This window comes from Bombina bombina, chromosome 6 (genome assembly GCF_027579735.1).
Source record: "Bombina bombina isolate aBomBom1 chromosome 6, aBomBom1.pri, whole genome shotgun sequence".
Lineage (NCBI taxonomy): Eukaryota > Metazoa > Chordata > Amphibia > Anura > Bombinatoridae > Bombina > Bombina bombina.
This window is the reverse complement of record NC_069504.1, coordinates 1,030,366,337-1,030,388,385: the sequence shown is the minus strand read 5'-3', so window position 1 is coordinate 1,030,388,385 and position 22,049 is coordinate 1,030,366,337. Positions and strand designations below refer to the sequence as shown.

General features: G+C 36.9%; 1 long non-coding RNA gene across 1 annotated transcript in view; it reads left to right on the top strand.

Moving 5' to 3' along the window:
• Window positions 1-4,778: 4,778 nt before the first annotated feature.
• Window positions 4,779-22,049, top strand: part of LOC128662433 (uncharacterized) — a 53,012-nt gene continuing 35,741 nt past the window's right edge. The window contains exon 1 of the long non-coding RNA XR_008402779.1: window positions 4,779-4,940. This is a non-coding gene — a long non-coding RNA (uncharacterized LOC128662433). The remainder of the gene's footprint in view (window positions 4,941-22,049) is intronic.

Here is a 22,049-nt window from a genome sequence, read left to right as displayed (position 1 = left end):
CGGCAGCGGCGTGATATCGTGAAGAACTGAAGATGCACCATGATGATGCAATATGCAAATTGCCAATTGGAGGCTTGGTGCTGCCCGACCGGCACCTGACCTGTCCTCAGTCCTGAGCACTGCACTGCAGCAAGATGCATCCTGATCAGCTGCAGCCTGCTAGCTTGACTCGAGAGTCGAGTACACTCACACAGTGTTAGTGTCACTGTCTGCCCAAAAAGCAGGGCGGCCGCTGGCCGCTCTGCTGCTCCCTCACCTGCAGCTAGTACCGGCACACCCTGGGCCTTTTTTTTTACCGGCCCACCCAAATTGCCAATTGGAGGCTTGGAGCTGCCCGACTGGTTCCGAACTCAGTCCTGAGCAGCCACGGCGGCACTGCACTGCCCCATCCTTCCTGATCAGCTGCTAGCTTGACTTGAGTACATTCACACAGTCTGTCAGTGTCTGTCCAAAAAGCAGGGCGGCCGCTGGCCGCTCTGCTGCTCCCTCACCTGCAGCTAGTACCGGCACACCCTGGGCCCTGATGGCCCGGGCCGCCAGGATTTTTCCCGGTATCCCGGCGGCCTAATCCGGCCCTGTGGTCCTTCCAGTATAAATGATTTTTTATTGAAAAACAGCCGGATCCATGTCTAATTTAGACAGATATACACAAATTGAAGTGTTTTCCACATGAACACATCCAGGCACTTCTGAATCCAACAATATTTTACACAAAAACATCTGGGTCCTTCCAGAACCAACTTTTTTTTTTATGGAAAAACAGCCAGATCCTACCAGATCCATCTCTTATTTAGACAGATACACAAAAATGTAAGTGTTTTCCACCCACAAATATCCAGACACTTCTGGATCCAAAAATTGTTTACACAAAAACATCTGGCTCCTTTCAAAACCAACACTTTTTTTTTTTTTACAGATAAACAGCAGGATCCTGCCGGATCCATGTCTAATTTAGACAGATACACACAAATGTGTTTTCCAAACAAACACATCCAGATACTTCTGGATCCAACAATATTTTACACAAAAACTTCTGGATCCTTTCACTTTGTATAAAATAAACTGATAGATCCATGTCTAATTTAAAAGATCCCTGTTTAATTTAGATAGATAGACACAGAAATGTAATGTATAATAGCATTGGATCCAGCAATGTCTACTTGAGTTTGCATGGAAAACATTTGGATTTTATATGTGTCAGTATAAATTAGATATGGATAAGGCAGGGTCTGTCTATTTTTTGTTGTTGTCTAAAATAGCATTAGTTCCAGCAGAGTCTGGATGTTTTTGTGTGGAAAGCACTTACATTTATATGTGTCTGTCTAAATTAGTGGTTGTGGCTATTTTTCTGAAATAAAAGTCTGGATATGTTTGTGTGGAAAACATCTGGATATTTGTGTGTCTGTGTAAGTTATCCATGGATCAGGCAGGATCCAGTTGTTTTTCTGTTAAAAAGAGATGGTGCTAGTTGAATCTAGATTTTTTTTTTGTCAAAAATAGTTATAGATCCACCAGTGTATAGATGTATTTGTATAGAAAACACTAAATTAGAGATGGATCCAGCAGAATGCAGCTTTTTTTTTGTTAAAGGGATACTAAACCCAATTTTTTTTTATTTCATGATTCAGATAGAGCATAAAATTTTAAGCACCTTTCTAATTTACTCCTATTATCAATTTTTCTTTATTCTCTTGCTATCTTGATTTGAAAAAGCAATACTGTAAGCTTTAGAGCCAGACCATTTTTTGTTCAGCACATGGTTAGCACTTGCTGATTTGTGGCTAAATGTAGCAAACCAATCAGCAGCTCTACCAAGGTGCTGAACTAAAAAATGGGCCGGCTCCTAACCTTTTATTAATGCTTTTTCAAATCAAGATAACATGAGAACAAAGAAAAACGGATAATAGGAGTAAATTAGAAAGTTGCTTAAAATTGCATGCTCTATCTGAATCATGAAAGAAAAAATGAGGGGTTAGTATCCCTTTAAATATAGACGGTTCTGGAAGTTACCAGATGTGTTTGTATAAAATAGCATTAGATTCAGCAGTGTAGTGTATGGATGTGTTTGTTTGGCAAATACCTGAATTTGTGTGTGTGTCTGTCTAAATAGGATATGGATCCAACTATTTTTCCGCTAAAAAAAAGGCTGGTTCTGGTAAGATCCAGATGTTTTTGTGCAAAATATTGTTGGATTGAGAAGTGGCTGGATGTGTTTGTGTGGAAAACACTTAAATGTGTGTGTATCTGTCTAAGTTAGACATGGATCCGGCAGAATCCGGCTGTTTTTCTGTTCAAAAGTGTTGGTTCTGAAGGACCCAGATGTTTTTGTGTAAAAAATTCAAGGATCCAGAATAGGCTTACCATAATTTTTAGAGGTGAAACTGGGACCACCTGGTGCGGTGCCAGTGGGGGTGTGGTCAGGAGCGTGGTCAAGGGGGCGTGGCAATTACCGGTCTTTTTAAAGTAGTAGCTTTTATGTGTGTAATGTTTCGTGGATACTCTACCCTTCCTCAGTCAAACAAGTGAATCACACAGTTTAAATAGACCATAACACCACCCCCTAGTGAAAAAGGCACCATTACGTTGTCATAGCAAATAAATCGTTAATCTAAATCTCAGATTCTAAATAATGCCAAACATCAAGCATAATTATCACTTTCATAATTATCAATTTCACAATTTAATATCTGCAGTGTAATATGTGTGTTATGTGTCTAATTAAGGAACAGAGCCAAATACTGATAAGGCCATAGTTGCCAACAGTCCCTGATTTCCAGGGACAGTCCCTGGATTTTGTTGTATGTCCCTGGATTTTTTTTGTCCCTGGAAATGTCCCTGAAAATCTCTTTTGCACAACATTTGTTGTTTGCATATATATATATATATATATATATATATATATATATATATATATATATATACACATACATATATACAGATAGATGATAAATAGATATAGTGTATTACTTAAATATAATTCATTCCTAATGGAATATTGTTATTATTATTGAATGGGTTCACATATTATTTGTCTTTCTTATTTTGATGCTGTGTTGTAAAAATAACCATTTGCCCAGAATGTGTTCCAGAGACTGGGTAATTGTAAGAGCTTGGTGCTGTAATCTGTATAATAAACTATGGATAAGTCTAAATTATACTATTACTTTCAAATGGGTGGGTTTTGATTGCAGAACTGAGTGGGCGGAGCAGTTGAACAGTACGTTGTCAATACTCCAGTAACCCGCTTGCTTGCTCTTCTGCAAAGTGTCCCTGGAATTTTTTTTTAAATGTTGGCAACTATGATAAGGCATAAATACAACATTGAATGAAAGTAAAAAAGAAGCACGTACCTGCTAAAGCTGTTTAAGAGGCTACTCTATACCATAATGCAGGAAGATTATAGCCAAAATGCTATTCTGCATGAAGTAAAGCAAGATCCAGGCCAAAAATCCTGCCTGTCTGTACTTCCTAATCATACCCATATGATTCCCCTAAAGGTGTATTACCAGCAATGTCACCAGGGGTTGGTGGGTGTTAAATTCTTAGAAAAATAAACCAAGTAGTACTACAAAATTAAAAAAAACTATGCTGCTCACTCAGCCTGTATTACTAAATGTAAACTTTGAAGGGCACGAACGTTAAGCTAAGCAGGGCTGTATGTAACAAAGTAACAGCATCCAACTATGCTGGAGAGTTACAGTCCAGTCATTTTGAATAATGTGTCTGGGTTTCAGGTAGTCTGAAACCCGGACACATGATTTGAAACCTGGAGGTGGCAACCCTACTGGGACAGAATGAACAACTGGGTGGGACACTGGGACAGCGCCTCCAAACCGGGACAATCCCAGTAAAAGTGGGACTTCTGGTAAGCCTATCCAGAAGTGTCTGGATGTGTTTGTGTGGAAAACACTTAAATTTGTGTATATTTGTCTAAATTAAACATGGATCCGGCTTTTTCCCATAAAAATGTGTTGGTTCTGAAAGGACTCAGATGTTTTTGTGTAAAAAAATTGTGGATCCAGAAGCGTCTAAATGTGTTTGTGTGGAAAACACTTAAATTTGTGTGTATCTGTCTAAATTAGACATGGAACCGGCAGGATCCGACTGTTTTTCTGTACAAAAGTGTTGGTTCTGAAGGACCCAGATGTTTTTGTGTAAAAAATTGAAGGATCCAGAAGTGTCTGGATGTGTTTGTGTGGAAAACACTTACATTTGTGTGTATTTGTCTAAATTAAGACATGGAACCGGCAGGATCCGACTTTTATCCACACCTGTTCTGAACAAACATACATTTCCTTTTCCAAAATTAAACAGCTTTTTATTTTTTACAAAAAAAGTATTACATTTGCTGCTCTTTCACCTGCGTTTTTTTTTAACTACATTTTACATAATAAAAAAAGTTTTAGTATTTTATTATTATTTTTTTTTATATAAAGATTTTTTTTTTATCCATTACCGTGCAGGTTACCAAAAAAACAAATGTCCCTTTTAGGTCTTACATAACTGATGGTACAATAATGGTTTCACCACATTGTTAACAAATTGCGTTCGTTGTCCATAAAGCTTGTTTTAAAAAAAAACCTATGTTATTGAACAGCGTAGTATGTATATGAATGAGCAAGCTAGGTAGTCCCGCTATTTTGCAAGCAAGTTTCTTCGAGTTGTGTGTTTATATGGGAATCTACAGCGCATATGCGCACTGTGACGATGTAAATGTGATCGCTCAAGATAGGTGGAGCCGTACACATTGGTTAGGTTGCAAGCTTGAGTATGCGCATGCTCAGAATTGGAAGCTTTGTGAATATGTGAAAGGTTTTGTTCTAGTTAACAACACTCAAGTTTCCTTGATCGTTAGAATGGACGTGGATACCGTGCTGGCCAAAGTCGGCTTGGGAAAAGCTGACGACATAGAAGCAGTCCTGGGGAAGTACAATACAGAGGTAATTTCTGCGTTGCACAGCCACGCTACAGTGATGCCATTATGTGCCCACAGGGTACTTGGAATGGCAAGCATATACCCAGGTGATCAAATTAGTTTTATATGGCATTATAAAGTGTTAGGAAACTTGCATTGTTATCGATATGTATTAACACTTGATATCCTTGTAAGAGATACGCCTCACATCTGTTCATTATTTAAAGGGTTAGGGGTGTTTTAATGGCTGTCCAGTAAAATATGTATGAAAACTGGCCATTGTCTGTCAGATCTGACAACTGGTGTGGACATATGGCTGACACGGATTGCATCATGTCTGTGGGTCTGATCTGAGGTTAGACAATGAACTACCTACCACCTTTTACTATAGATCACATGTTGGTCATGTATTTTTGAGTAAGATAGGAGCCCCATTTATGATGGCACAGTTTAATTTACTTTAGTATAGATTATTTTATGTCAGTAAGCACCATTAATATAATGAATGAAAACTATTACAGTTTAATTTTAAAGGGACTATATGTTGCAAAAAACAAGTACTTTCATTATTTATGTTGCCATGTTTTCCTGTAATTTTACTTTGAAACTTTTTTTTTTTTTTTACTACTCTCAGGGATGCTGTAGTAAGGGAGATAGAAGTTATGTAATAAATACATATATTCCATCCCAATCTGTATATCCATTAACATTTAGTTTAAAATATAATAAAAACAGCTAGATGTATTTTTCAAATACAAAATAAAGGTTTCAATTTAGTCATTGATATGCTGTATTATGTTACGTTCCCCTTGATTGGTTTAGGTGGTTGTGGCAATGGTATACAATGAGACAGTGAGCTGATTGGTTCACTGCACATGCTTTGGGGAGGAGGATGGGTCCTTTAAAGGTTTTCTCAGCACAGACTTCCATATACATGTATATATGTCTACACAGTCCTGGGAGTGTGTGACATATGATGGCTTATAGACATATGCAAAATCCCCCATTACTGCGTGTGTCTGGGAGCGCTCTCCTGTAGAATAAAGCTGTACGTAGTCTAACTAGGCCTATGTCTAAAGCAGCTGATTTTATAGGGAGAAGCAAATTGTAAGTGGCAGTTGTATGGCATGATGCTTTCTCAATCCTATGCCATCCACAATTTTAATTTCTTACAAATCATTAAAAAAAATCCCTGGCTATCTAATTTTGTTTCAGGAAACCCCTGTGCATTCCTGGCTTTTGGTTGAGGGAAACACAGGGCTACTATAATCACATTTTGTGTTTAGGGCAGCACAAAAACTAAATGCACCAAATACTGTAAAGTAATAAATTAGACTTTTGCCAGTCGTTAAAATTAGGTGGTTAAGTAACTTGTAAACTAGAATAAGATTATTCTAGCCTGGTGGATGTAGTTATTTGTATATATTTCAGACATTGACAAATCTTAAGAATTAGCAAACATAAAAGTTTACTTCTGGCCTTTATCTGTTTTTGTGTATTGCCGCCGTTTGGACATTCCATGCCGTCCGAACTGTGCTGGGCTTTAGCGCCGTTAGGACGTTATGGAACATCCTAGCTGTTTGGCTATCCTGAAGCCACAGCAGCTTACTAAATGGGATGGTGGGCTGGAGGGCGTGCCTAGCGTTATAGGCATTACCCTTGACCCAATCCTATCAATCATGTTATTGCGTGATTTCAATTTTTAATTATTTGTTTACATTGGAACCTTGTCACGATGTAGAAAAATAGGTCCTGGCAGGAAGGATTAATATGTCTATATTTAAAAACCTTTCCTGATTTATATTCTGTAACGTTAAAGGGACACTGAACCCAATTTTTTTTCTTTTCAGATAGAGCATGCAACTTTCTAATTTTCTCCTATTATCAAATTTTCTTAATTCTCTTAGTATCTTTATTTGAAATGCAAGAATGTAAGTTTAGATGCCGGCCCATTTTTTGTGAACAACCTGTGTTGTTCTTGCTGATTGGTGGATAAATTCACCCACCAAAACAAGTGCTCTCCATTGTTCTGAACCAAAAAAATAGCTTAGATGCCTTCTTTTTCAAATAATGATAGCAAGAGAATGAAGAAAAAATGATAATAGGAGTACATTGGAAAGTTGCTTAAAATTGCATGCTCTATCTGAATCAAAACTGGGTTCTGTGTCCCTTTAAACCTCTGGATCCTTCTACAGTAGCAGGGTTACTACTCGTCATGCTATTGATGTCACCCTGTGGCTGCGGCTCTCTTCAAAGCTATTCTCTTACTTTGACTTTTCAAACAGTTGGTTAGTGAAGTTCTGAGTCTTCACACTGGGCGTCGCCATCTTGAACTATAAAGGGACGGTCTTCTTGAAAATTGTAATTGTTTAAAAAGAATAGTTAAAGGGCTAGATTTATCAAAGCCATTCTCCTTTAATCCCGTCCAAAATAGTACAACCTGATCGTCATATTCATCACAGCACTCTGCGCCTATAATTGCGCAGATCTAAAAAAAATTCTTCGCACTCCGCTTGCATTCGCCTAGGCGCACTGCAGAGTGCAACAATATACATTTAGTAATAGGCGTAATTTAACAGCTCGACCTACAAATACGCCCATTTTCTTATTTATCATTGCTTTGCGCCCATAGGGAACTGCAATTTTGGCTTCAATTGCGTGTCGTATATTTCGCCATACAGACTGAGGCGAACAACATTATAATACATGCTTTTACATCTTGTGATGCAGTACTTTCTTCTTTTAACTAATTTTTGAAAAGCTCAGCGCCAAGAAGAGACTGTTATTGCCAGAAATGTGCGCTTCCACTGGCGCATATGGGTACCAACAGTTTTTTATTTATATATATATATATATATATCTCTCTCTCTCTCTCTCTCTCTATCTATATATATATATATATATATCTATCTCTATCTATATATATATATATCTCTATCTATATATATATATCTCTATCTCTATCTATATATATATATCTCTATCTATCTATATATATATATATATATATATATATATATATATATATATATATATATATATCTATCTATATCTCTCGATATATTGATATATTTATGTTTGCAATCTTAAATTATCAACATATGGCAAAAACAGCACAGAAACATTATATAATATAAATATTAACTTAAAAAACGTTTTTTTAATAACCAAAACATGGCGGCGTAAATATTTATAGGGATGTACTGTGATAAATAGGGAGTAAATGCTGTTTCCGACAGGCAAAATTTATAATTATTACGTCCCAGCTCTCCTGCACAAAGTTACGTCTATTTTTTTTGATAAATTCAGGCGCACATGTGCGCTTCTCCGGAGGCGAACTGGGGCGCAGTTACAGGCGAGGCACATATAGAGTTCGCCTAGCCTTTGATAAATCTAGCCCTTAATCCCTTTATTACCCATTCCCTGGTTTTGAATAACCAACACTGTTATATTAATATACTTTTTACCTCTATGATTACCTTGTATCTAAGCCCCTGCAGACTGCCCCTTATCCTAAGTGCTTTTTACAATCTTGCATTTTAGCCAATCAGTGCTGGTTCTTGCATAACCTTTATCATTCTCCACTGGAGTGAGCACAATATTAACTATATGGCACACACAAACTAGTACTGTCTGTCTTTTGTGCAAGATTTAAAAAGCTAATACAATGGACTGAGACAAGGGGCTTCCTTAGAAACAGGCAAACTTAGAGGTCATAAAGAATATTAATATAACAATGTTGGTTGTGCAAAGCTGTGGAATGAATAGTAAAGGCGTTATCTATATTTTTAAACAATAAAAACAATTAAGTAGACTGTCCCTTTAACACCTTCCTGCTGGGACTTATTTGTCTACATCGGAACAAAGTTCTGATGTAAACAAATAAGTAAAAATGTATTTGATAAATGATTGGGTCAGGGGGGGAATGGCTATGATACTAGGCACGGCCTCCAGCCCACAATCCCATTTAGGAAGCGGCTATGACTTCAGGACAAAAGCCCAGCGCAGTTAGGACAGCAGGGAATGCCCTAACGGCGGGAAGGGGTTAAGTATTGCTGCACCCTGCGACAGTAGTGTTTCACGTTCACCAATCGGTGATATTGTTTCCTTGAGAAGCTATATCATGCACTTCATCAGACGCAATACAGAGCAGTCATTTCTCATTTCATTTTATTATTCTGAGGGCTTTTATATTTGTTATGTAACTTTTAAACTGTTGAAAACTGCAAAAATGTTACTCTTCTGCTTTCTGTGAGCTAATCTAAAGTGTAAGGTACAGCTGAGAAAAAGCCAGAAACTTCACAAATTAGTGAAAGCGCACTGCTTCTATCACCGAATGCAACAATACATGCGTACCAAATTGGTGGCATCCATTAGAAAGAATCAGAGCTTTACCAACTGGCTTCTCTAATGGGTTGAAATAAGAGAGTGGCTTTAAAGAGAGCCTGTAGGTACAGGGGGGAAACGTCCATTTCAGCAGTACAGTGGACAAAGATAAAAGTTGGCATTTCAAGTTGACAACTGCATTGGTACTTAAAAAGTTAATGTTTGCTTGCTGAGTGCCCTGGGCATTCTTGAGACATTTTGGGCGAGGACAATGCCAGTGCTAGGTGGGATAAATTGTTGCTAAAAATTTAAAGGGAAATTAAAATATTGCAGAGGCAAGTAGGTAAGTAAAAATTCCATACCAAACCAGAATGGGTATAAGGGGGCTGTATTCATCCTATGGCAGTCTTATGTGTAATACAGATAGGCAGCCTTTATGGTTCCCAAGTGTCTGAATGAGAGATTGGATGTGGGACACTGTGGTTGAGCTCCTAATTAAGCCCTTTACTGTAAATAATGGGATTTTATGGAGTTTTGCTGTGTTTCTGTGTGTGTGCACACTTTTAAAAGAGTGCCGCCGCCTTCTGCATTTGTCACAGTAAACAAAACTTCTGAATGTATCCATCTAACCGTTTCATGGCTGGGCTGCTGTTGCTCTTAGTTGTTTCCACTTCCCAATAACTTATAGCTGTCCGTTACAGATCAGGTAGGGCTGACATTTCTCAAACTGACTTGTGTAAAAGGTAGCATCCTATGACAGTGCCACATTTTAACGTCACTGAGCTCTATAGTACTTTGTACTGCCAATGTTTGTCTATGAAGATTTCATGGCACCTGTTAGCAATGGGTGTGGCTGAAACACCTGAACCCTATTATTATGAGAGGTTTCACAGTCCACATACTTTGGTAATATAGTGGGCTTGATTTATCAACCATGGGCAGACGGGCCATACATATTTGCCCCTGTCCGCCTGGCGGGCAGAAATCCAATGCCCACATTTATGATTGCACACAAGCACTCCTGTGCGCTCTGTGCAAACACTGCCCGCGCACAGCCAAGCATGTGCGGGCAGGGTGTGGGGTTGCACACAAGTGCTTGTGGGCAGCGGACAGGGGCGAATATGTACGCCCCTGTCTTCCCAAGGATCATAAATTGCACCCCCTATATTACCTGAATTAGGAGCTCAACCACAGTGTCCCACTTCTAATCTCTCATTCAGCAATCTGCTGACCATGTTTACCATTGCACACAAGCACTGCTGTGCCACCCTGCCCGCGCACAACCAATCACGGGGGACAGGAGCTGTCAATTTCCCCGGTCAGGTGAACAGGGCAGGACCACTGCTTGTGCGAATCTGCAGTTCAAGGGGAGAGAAGGGCTTGATAAATCGAGCCCAGTGTATCTCCATGTGCTAATGTTGTTATCTGAAATGGCATTTCCTTCAGCCCTCTTTTATGACGTTATAAACGTTTAAAGGGACAGTCAACACCAGAATTTTTGTTGTTTTAAAAGATAGATAATCCCTCAATTACCAAGTCCCCAGTTTTGAATAACCAACACAGTTATAATTATACACGTTTTACCTCTGTAATTACCTTGAATCTAAGTCTCAGCAGACTGCCCCCTTATTTTAGTTCTTTTGACAGACTTGCATGTTAGCCAATCAGAGCTGTCTCCATGGTAAATTCACGTGCCTGAGCTCAATGTTATCTATATGAAACACGTGAACTAATGCCCTCTAGTGGTGGAAAACTATCAAAATGCATTTAGATTAGAGGTGGCCTTTAACGTCTAAGAAATTAGCATATGACCCTCCTAGGTTTAGCTTTCAACTAAGAATACCAAGAGAACAAAGCAAAATTGGTGATAAAAGTAAATTGGAAAGTTGTTTAAAATTACATGCCCTATTTGAAACATGAAAGTGTTTTTTTGGACTTGACTGTCCCTTTTAATGAAATTAGCTGACCTCAATAATGCAGCTGTAAAGTCAAGACCTACGTCGATCTGCCTTTGTCATTTTCTATGACAACTAGAAATCATGCAAATCTACTAACTGGTAAAATTCTTAGAAAAGTAGAGAGCTGAAAATAATTTGGCAGGAACAATAGCAATAATTGTTTTGTTTTTGTGAGTTCTTATTATGTATGTAAGAGGACATTCTATTCCTAAGGTCCCATACTCTTATTCATTAAAGCATGTCATTTTTACAATAGTTAGCCTAGATATCTGTTTATCTAACCCCCACAAAATAGGTTATTGGGACACAAACTATAATGGTTTTATTCAGTCTCGCAGTAACTAAACATTTAGGAGAGTGTGTAGATTTTTTTTGTAAGGAATTAAAGGAACATGCTAGTCAAAATGAAACGTTCATGATCAGATAGTGTAAAATGTCAAGCAACTTTCTAATTAACGTCTATTTTTTTTCTCTTAGTATCTTTATTTGAAAAGCCAGAATGTAAGCTTAGGAGCCTTTCCATTTTTGGTTCAGAACCTGGGTAGCCCTTTCTGATTGGTGTCTTAATGTAGCCAGCCAATCGGCAAGCGCTACTCTGGTGCGGAACCAAATATGGGCCGACTCCTAAGCTTTCATTCGAATAAAAATACCAAGAAAAGGAAGAAAAAATGTTAATAGGAGTAAATTAGAAAGTTTCTTAAAATTGCTGCTTTATCTGAATCAAGAAAGTTTAATTTTGACTAAACTATTCCTTTAACACTTTTTTTTTTTTTTTATGTAATTGTTTTTTAATGGCCAAACTTCAACCACATATTCTTTATTAGTTTGAGCCACATTTCAACATTTCTGTAGAATTGTGGCGCTTGAGGATAAAGGATTCAGGTATTTTGTACTACTGACAAGTAGCAGGGGTCAAGCAGATACTACTTAAAGGGATATTCCAGCCAAAATTAGAAACCAAATGGGTGCATTTCGGTATTGAACAGAAGCAATTTTGTAATATACATGCATTAGCAAAAATGCTTCTAATAAAAGCTATAGCTGTTTCAAAAGTGTATTTAAGTTTGCACCGTGCACCAGCATTTACAGCACTTGCTCAGAGAGCCTAAGGTGCTTGTATCGTCTGGTAATGACACAATTTAATTGCTGACATGATACAAGCCCCACTGAGGATCTGAGCAGCTGCAGTATTTAATGTGTGGGTGCAGTAAAAATATCTAGCTATGCTTCACATGCACGTGCAGAGAAAAATGATAACACTAAAACAGTGATAACTCTTAATAGAAGCATGTTTGCCAATACAAGTATACTGCAAATGTTTCTATTCAAAGATGTAATATATGTATGTGCAATTAAATTTTGACTGGAATGTCCCTTTAATGCTTTGATTTTTCAATGTATATTATAGCTCTGTGAGTGTGAACTTTGGACTTTAAAGGGACATGAAACCCAAATTTTTTCTTTCATGATTTAGAAAGAGCATACAATTATAAACAACTTTCTAATTTACTTCTATTATCTATTTTGCTTCATTCTCTTGATATTCTTTGCTGAAAAGCATATCTAGATATGCTTAGTAGCTGCTGATTGGTAGCTGAACATAGATGCCTCCTGTGATTGGTTCACCGTGTGCATTGCTATTTCTTCATTAAAGTATATCTAAAGAATGAAGCAAATTAGGTAATAGAAGTAAATTGGAATGTTGTTTAAAATTGTATTATCTACGTTAATCATGAAAGAAAATGTTTGGGTATAGTGTCCCTTTAAGCTCAAAACTGATTTTCTCATAAATTAATTTCATAAAAGTGCTAATCTTGAAAAATATTCCATGGAAGGAGTTAAATATTTTTTTTTCTAATAAATATTGTTTATAAAATATTAAACAGATTTTTACTGGTTTATGCTTTCAGGGATTTGGTGATTCCCTCCAGGAGCTCAAAACAGCACAGGCTCTCTCACAACAGGCAGTGAACCATACGATCATAAACACAATTTTTTTCTTTAATGATTCAGATAGAGCAGGCAAATTTTAAGTGACTTTCTAGTTTACTCCTGTTATCAATTTTTCTTCATTCTCTTGTTATCCTTATTTGAAAAAGCAGGAATGTAAGTTTGAGCTGCCCCATCTTTGTTTGAGCACCTGGGTACAACTTGCCAATTGGTGGCTAAATGTACCCACTAATCCGCAAGCGCTATCCAGAGTTCTGAACAAAAAAGGGGTGGCTCCTTATGTTGGATTCCTGCTTTTTAAAATAAAGATGGCAAAAGAACGAAAAATTGATATTAGGAGTAAATTAAAAAGTAGCTTAAAATTGCCTGCTCTATCTAAATCATATAAGGAAAAAAAATGGGTTTAGTATCCCTTAAAGATACACTGTTTTCACGTGGCAGTTTCACTGTACACATATGATCTGTCATCTGTGAATCATCCTGGTAGCGCTTACCATCGGGAGTCTGCTGAATGGCACGGTCCATACAGCTGATTAGCTGTACCACCTGTGACGTGAAAAACCCATAAAAAAAAATTAAACTTTGGGGTATAAAAAGGGTTAAAATATATTGTAGTCACATTGTTTCACATAATTGTGAGAGAGAAAAAAATGTTTGTTTCTCTTAAATGGACAGTAAACACCTTGTAATTTCAAGACATTCCTGTTGTGTTTACGGGGAAAGAAGGTGAGGGAAAATTTGGGTGGGTTTATTAGTAACAATTTAAGGGATAAATTAAAAAATATTTATTGCTTGTAACCCTTAAATTCCAGAACCTGAAGCAGTAATATACATCAGAATGTACAAGAGGATGCAAAAAAGATTTGCAACAGAGAGAAAAAATACTGCTGGTTACTGGACTGTTTCAATGCTTAGAGCCCACTGTAGAAATATTCTTCAAATTAGAGCAAAAGATTGAGATATTTATAAAATATCACAGACATACCCATTTACACTAAATAACTTTATTTGGAGAAAAAAGTATATATGATAGTCCAGCAGGACTGGTACTCACGCACACACACACATACAGTTAAAACTTGCTGAAACTCAGATAATAAAATTATCTAGAATGCACCTGTGTAATGCTAGTTGGTTACTCACAAAGGGTACATATAATATATATGTTTATACAAATATGATTAGCCTCCAGGAGTAAACAAAATAATATAAACAGTGGTAGCGTAAAGAGTCTAATATGTTAGTTAGCCTGTACTGAAAAGCACCAACAATGCTTAATGAGATATATCTATTTGTGCATTGGAATCTCCAAAGAATCCACCATATCTAAATTGTTTTTAAAATAAAAGCATATGGCGATTATAAGGTATGGTGTATACCTTTAAGGTCTCAAAAGTTAACAGCTGCAAAGTTGTAAGATTTGCGCAGGTTATATCAACAATATATTATCCAAATATATCTATTGTTGCCAAAATTATCGTTATAATAACAAGTACACACTCAAAAATGTGAGCTGGCAATATTATATTTATCTATATTAGTGGAGAATATAAATATTATATTGGTTTAACACAACAGTGCTCTGTTTTTAGTGCCAAAAAGGAAATTGTATCTGCAGCATTAAGCAGTATATACCTTTTATACCTGGTATATGCCTTTAAGGTCTCAAAAGTTAACAACTGCGGTGTACGTAAGATTTGCGCAGGTTATGTCAACAATATCTTATCCAAATATATCTATTGTTGCCAAGATTATCGTTGTAGTAACAGGCACACACTAAAAAATGTGAGCTGGCAATATTATATTTATAATATATTAGTTTGACACAACAGTGCTCTGTTTTTAGTACAAAAAAAGAGAAAATATATCTTGCAGCATTAAGCAATATACCTTTTTAAGGTCTCAAAAGGTAACAGCTGCAGTATTATAAGATTTGCGCAGGTTATATCAACAATATCTTATCCAAATATATCTAATTATTGCCAAGATTATCGTTGTGGTAACAGGCACACGTTAAAAAGTGTGAGCTGACAATATTATGTTTATATATATATTAACGGAGGATATAGATAATGTATTAGTTCAACACAACAGTGCTCTGTTTTTAGTGTAAAAAGAAATTATATCTGCAGCATTAAGCAGTCTGTACCTTTTTATACCCTTAAATAATCGCTTGTTTAGAGAAAATAAGTATAGGATCCTAAATACAGCCCTTGCTATATGGTCAGCTAGTGAAGAAAAATATATAGCGAAGACCTGATTAACGTTTAACTGCCACTGTTAATAAGAGTAATACTTATTGAGGTGCTAGTCCAATATTAAACTGAGTTAAGCATCTAAAATAGAGATTCCATAACCTCGTGGTAGTGCCCCTGACGCGCGTTTCACATAACGCTTCCTCAGAGGGGTACGCGCCGGCCGTTCAGAGCGGGTGATATTCAAGTCTAAGACCCGCCCCTGTGTTCCAATTGGTTCTCCAACAATGTAACGTACATTGTTCTGGTTGGTTAACGCTAAGTGTCAACAATGTTGATGTTGGCTAAATACGATAGCATAGTGAGCTGGCTTCTGCTGATATGAGAGATACAACATTGCCTAAATGTATAGCGAGTGTTACTATTGTAGTGGTAATATAGGTTATAGCTTATATTAACCTGTGCACGTTTGAATTTGACCAGATCTTATATTTACTGAACATGCTGGGGTAGGACCAGAACTGAGTAGTGATATATTATTATAAATAAACATTATAATTGTTATATTCATTTAACCCATAAGGGTATACTGTATTGAGTAGATGTATCCAGCGGCTTTCTGCTTTCAATAGTGAATCTTCAAGACTGCCCCCTCTGATGCCAAGGGAGATTTTCTGAAGAACAGAGAATTTGAAATGATTGTGTTGGCTTTGATGTTTCATTAAAAAATGTTTTGCAACACTGGTAATTTTTTTTTTTTTTCCGTTTCGTTGGTCTTTTTCTGCGTTTTTGATGTTGTTTTTATGCTCTAATATTCTAACCCTTGCTTCTCTGGTGGTCATGCCTACATAGGCTTTCTCACATTCGCAGAAAATAACATAAATGACCCCTGAGGATCTACAAGTGAGGTGATGTTTCAGTTTTTGAATCTTGCCATGTTTGTCCTTAATTTCTTTCATCTTTCTCACAAGAGGACAGACTGAGCATGTGCCACAAGGATACATTCCAGGATCCGTATCGCCTTTTTTAGGAATGTGTACATAGTGGCTTTGTACCAATTGATCTTTAAGATTCATCGGTCTCCTGTATCCAATTCTCACTCTGTCGCCTATTATATCCTTCAGTTCAGGGTCACTGGTGAGGATATGCCAGTTCTCATTGAATATTTTTATTACACTTTGCATTTGAGGATTATATGTTGTGATCAGTCTTGGGATGGTTGTGGAATTGTCTTTGACTTTTGGGCATAACAGTGTCTCCCTAGAGGTTTTTAAAGCTTTACATTTTGCTTTTTTTATGGCTCTATTACTGTAGCCTCTTTGTGATAGTCTGGTTGTTAAAAGTTTGCTCTCCTGTTCGTAGATTGTCACATTAGAACAATTTCTCCTTAATCGTAAAAATTCACCGTATGGTATGGCTTTTAAAGTACTCCCCGAATGTGCACTTGTCTGATGTAACAAAGAGTTTGTAGATGTCTCTTTCCTAAATACTTTGTTGTAATGGTACCGTCATTGTTTTTTGTAATTGTCAAGTCTAGGAAGTCTATTTTATGTAAATCAGCTTGGTATGTTAGCTTAATGTTCAAATTATTTACATTGAGTACTGATAGAAATTCATCAAGATGTTCACGTGTGTCTTCCCAAATGAATAGTACATCATCAATGTACCTTATCCATAGGGGCACATGATTTGTGAATGCCTCCATGCCTTCTGAGAAGACAATTTTTTGTTCCCAGAACCCTAGAAGTAGGTTAGCATATGTTGGGGCACACAAGGTGCCCATAGCGGTACCTTGTGTTTGTAGGAAAAAGCCATCTTTAAATGTTAAGATATTGTGGGTCAGTACATATTTTAAAAGGAGTAAAATAAACTAATTGTGTTCTTTGTTATCAGATTCATTAGTTGATAGGAAGTATCTTACTGCTTGTATCCCATCATTATGTCTGATACTGGTGTACAAGGACTCTACGTCTGCTGTAATAAGCCAGGCACCCTGGTTCAGATGTACATTTTGTAGAATTTTCAAGACCTCCATAGTATCTGACATACGAGGGCATCATAGTCAGGTATTCTCTTAGTCTCTGATCTATCTTTTTACTAGCAGCCTCAGTTAGATTATTATTACCTGATACTATGGGTCTCCCAGGTGGTTTGGTCAAATTCTTATGAACTTTTGGCAAAAAGTAAATAGTAGCCAGAGTCGGATTCTTTTGTATCAAAGTTTTTTTCAGTTTTAGTAATGATTCCATTATTCCACACTTTTAAAATGAGTTTATTATATTGTTCCAAGTATTCTGTTTGAGGATTAAATAAAAGTTTTTTTATAGCAATCTTTGTTGGATAGTTGTTGCATAGCTTCTTCAACATAATCATCTTTAGGCCACACAACTATGTTTCCGCCCTTATCTGACGGCTTGATGACTACGTCAGTCCATGATTTTATGTCATTCAGAGCTCTTCTCACTGAGTGGGTGAGGTTATTGTTCACATCATAAATAGGTAGTGTTTCTATCTTTTTACATACAATCTGGGAAAAAAACATAAACTTGTGGTGAAATAGATGCTGGTGGGGGGTGTATGTAGATTTTGGTTTTAACCCTTTCTTCCAAAGGGTGTTTTTGAGTTTCAGTATCAGTCACTTAAGAGTTCCTCCAAGTCTTGCAAGGAGTCTAACTCTTCTTTAGATAGAGTGGAATCAATTTTGTTTGAATACATCTTTTTTAGCAACAGTTTGCGTGAGAATAAATGAATGTCTTTAGTTAATTCAAACTTATTTAAAGTATTTGTGGGGCAAAAGGTTAACCCTTTAGAGAGAACACTTTCGTGGTTAGTATTTAAAGTGTGTTTGCTAAGGTTAATAATTCTCATGAGTTGGTCCTGATCGTGGTGAACGGACTCATCTCTCTCTTTCTCTCTGACTGTCTTTGTGGACCTGTATTTTTCCTTTTGTTGCCCCTTGTCGGTTTGTTGGTTGTTGGCGTATTTAATACCTGTTGTTGTTGTCGCTGGCTTAATGCTAAAAAAGACACCTCTCTGTTGGAGTGTGATGTGGATGGTAAAAAATTTACTTGTGTTATAGGTACTGAAGTATCTCTTGTCATGGGCTCCATTTCATCTCTATTACTTTCGTTATCTGAGATGTCAGTTTCAGTATCTGTCCCACTGTTATTTTCTCTTATTTGAGTTCTATTGTACCTATGTCTATTGGATGTTTGATATCGCCACTTGTAGATTCTCTGTTGTTGGAAATCATCTATGTCCCTTTGTAATTTTTTGTTTTTTTTGTCTGAATTACTTCATTCTCAAGTTTATCAAGCTCTTTCTGATAAGTTTGATAGGATTCAACAAAATCAAATTTTTCTTCAAATTTCTTAAGAAGCTCATTTTGTTCTTTAATCTCAGCATCTAGTTTTAGTTCCAATGTGTCATGTTTTATTAAAATTTTTATTAATTTGAGTGAACATTCCGTTAGAGTACCCTCCCATTCTTTAACTAGGCTCTCATTATTCAAAGTAAAAGCTGGAAACATTTTTATCCTCAATCCTCTAGGTATTATACCTCGCTCTATATATTTCTCAAAGAAGTGCCAATTCCACCATCTTTTAGTCTGTTTGTACAGTGTTTGATGTAAGCTACATAGTGTGTTGTTTAGTTCATCTTTAGTTATTAAAGTGTCATCAATGTTTGTTTTATCAAACAATTGATTGAGTTCTTTGAGTCTTTTTTTTTCTTCTTGTCTGAGTAATAAATCTTGTTGTAAATTAATTGTTAATATAAATTAAATAGGATCCCTCTTAAGAAAACTAGGATTAACCTAGTAAAGTACAATAGTTTACGGGAAAAGAAGGTGAGGGAAAATTTGGGTGGGTTTATTAGTCACAATTTAAGGGATAAATTAAAAAATATATATTACTTGTAACCCTTAAATTCCAGAAACTGAAGCAGTAATATACATCAGAATGTACAAGAGGATGCAAAAAAGATTTGCAACAGAGAGAAAAAAGACTGCTGGTTACTGGACTGTTTCAATGTTTAGAGCCCACTGTAGAAATATTCTTCAAATTAGAGCAAAAGATTCAGATATTTATAAAATATCACAGACATACCCATTTACACTAAATAACTTTACACTACTACAATGTAATCGTGTTCATATAATCTACATCTGCAACTAGAATATATACCACGTTTTCCGTTTCTCTAACTCTTTGATTGCTCTTTGAAACGCGCGGCAGGGGCACTACCACGAGGTTATGGAACCTCTATTTTAGATGCTGAACTCAGTTTAATATTGGAATAGCACCTCAATAAGTATTACTCTTATTAACAGTGGCAGTTAAACGTTAATCAGGTCTTCGCTATAGAAGAGACCTTTCTTTAGCCTAGTCTGATATTTTTCTTCACTAGCTGACTTTGTTGGTTGACCATATAGCAAGGGCTGTATTTAGGATCCTATACTTATTTTCTCTAAACAAGCGATTATTTAAGGGTATAAAAGGTACAGACTGCTTAATGCTGCAGATATAATTTCTTTTTACACTAAAAACAGAGCACTGTTGTGTTGAACTAATACATTATCTATATCCTCCGTTAATATATATAAACATAATATTGTCAGCTCACACTTTTTAACGTGTGCCTGTTACCGCAACGATAATCTTGGCAATAATTAGATATATTTGGATAAGATATTGTTAATATAACCTGCACAAATCTTATAACACTGCAGCTGTTAACTTTTGAGACCTTAAAGGTATATACCAGGTATAAAAGGTATAGATTGTTTAATGCTGCAAGATATATTTTCTCTTTTTTTTGTACTAAAAACAGAGCACTGTTGTGTAAAACTAATATATTATTTATATCCTCCGCTAATATATATATAAATATAATTTCTCTTAAGTGTGTTCAGTCCACGGGTCATCCATTACTTATGGGATATATTCTCCTTCCCAACAGGAAGTTGCAAGAAGATCACCCAAGCAGAGCTGCTATATAGCTCCTCCCCTCACATGTCATATCCAGTCATTCTCTTGCAACCCTCAACAAAGAAGGAGGTCGCGAGAGGAATTGGAGTTTTTACTTAACTATTCTTCAATCAAAAGTTTGTTATTTTAAATGGCACCGGAGTGTGCTGTTTTTCTATCTCAGGCAGTATTTGGAAGAAGAAACTGCCTGCGTTTTTTTTCTATGATCTTAGCAGGCGTAACTAAGATCCACTGGCTGTTCTCGACATTCTGAGGAGTGGGGTAACTTCAGAAACTGGGAATAGCATGCAGGGTCCTCCGCAAATGAGGTATGTGCGGTACATTATTTTCTGGGAATGGAATTGACTAAGAAAATACTGCTGTTACCGTATGATGTAAGTACAGCCTTAAATGCAGTAGTGGCAACTGGTATCAGGCTGATAAATGTATGCGCAGTCGAGTTATTTTCTAGGGACTAGAATTTGACTGAGAAAATACTGTTAAAACTGAACTAATACTTAAGCCTTATCTGCAGTGGTAGCGACTGGTAGCAGGCTTAGTGATAACTTTGCATGACATTGGAAAATGTTGTTTTTTAATAAAACGTTTACTGGCATGTTATTCGTTTTTGTGAGGTACTTTGGTGATAAATCTCTTTGGGTATGATTTTTTTCCACATGGCTAACATATATTTTCTGCATGGAAACCGTTATATCAGGGCTCCCACTGTTGTAATAGGAGTGGGAGGGACCTTGTTTTAGCGCCTTGTTGCGCAGTTAAAATTCTAGCACAGTCTTCCTGCTTCTTCCTCCTTGATCCAGGACGTCTCTAGAGAGCTCAGGGGTCTGCAAAATTCATTTTTGAGGGAGGTAATCAGTCACAGCAGATCTGTGACAGTGTGTTTGACTGTGATTAAAACCGTTAAATCTTAATTGATATCAGTTTTATCCGTTTTGGGTATTGAGGGGTTAATCATCCTTTTGCTAATGGGTGCAATCCTCTGCTAATAATACACTTCTTGTTAAGAATTATTTAATTATATCTGTATTTTTGAAGCGCTGCAGCGTTTTTTATATTGCTTGTAAACTTATTGAAAGTGATTTCCAAGCTTGCTAGTTTCATTGCTAAGTCTGTTTAAACATGTCTGATTCAGAGGAAACTGGCTGTTCATCATGTTCAAAAGCCAATGTGGAGCCCAATAGAACGATGTGTACCAATTGTATTGATATTGCTTTGAATAAAAGTCAATCTGTACCAATAGAGAAACTATCACAGACAACGAGGGGGAAGTTTATGCCGCCTAACTCTCCTCACGTGTCAGTACCTGCGTCTCCCGCTCGGGAGATGCGTAAGATTGAGACGCCAAGTACATCTAGGCCCTTACAAATCACTTTTTCATGATATGGCTAATATTATGAAAGAAGTATTATATAATATGCCCGAATTAAGGGGAAAGCGCGATAGCTCTGGGTTAAGGACAGAGCGCGCTGATGACACGAGAGCCTTGTCTGATGCTGCGTCACAATTTGCAGAACATGAGGACGGTGAGCTTCATTCTGTCGGTGACGGTTCTGATCCGGGGAGACCGGATTCAGAAATGTTAAATTTTAAGCTTGAGAACCTCCGTGTGTTACTAGGGGAGGTATTAGCGGCTCTGAATGAGTGCGACACGGTGGCAATTCCAGAGAAAATGTGTAGGTTGGATAGATACTATGCGGTACCGGTGTGTACTGACGTC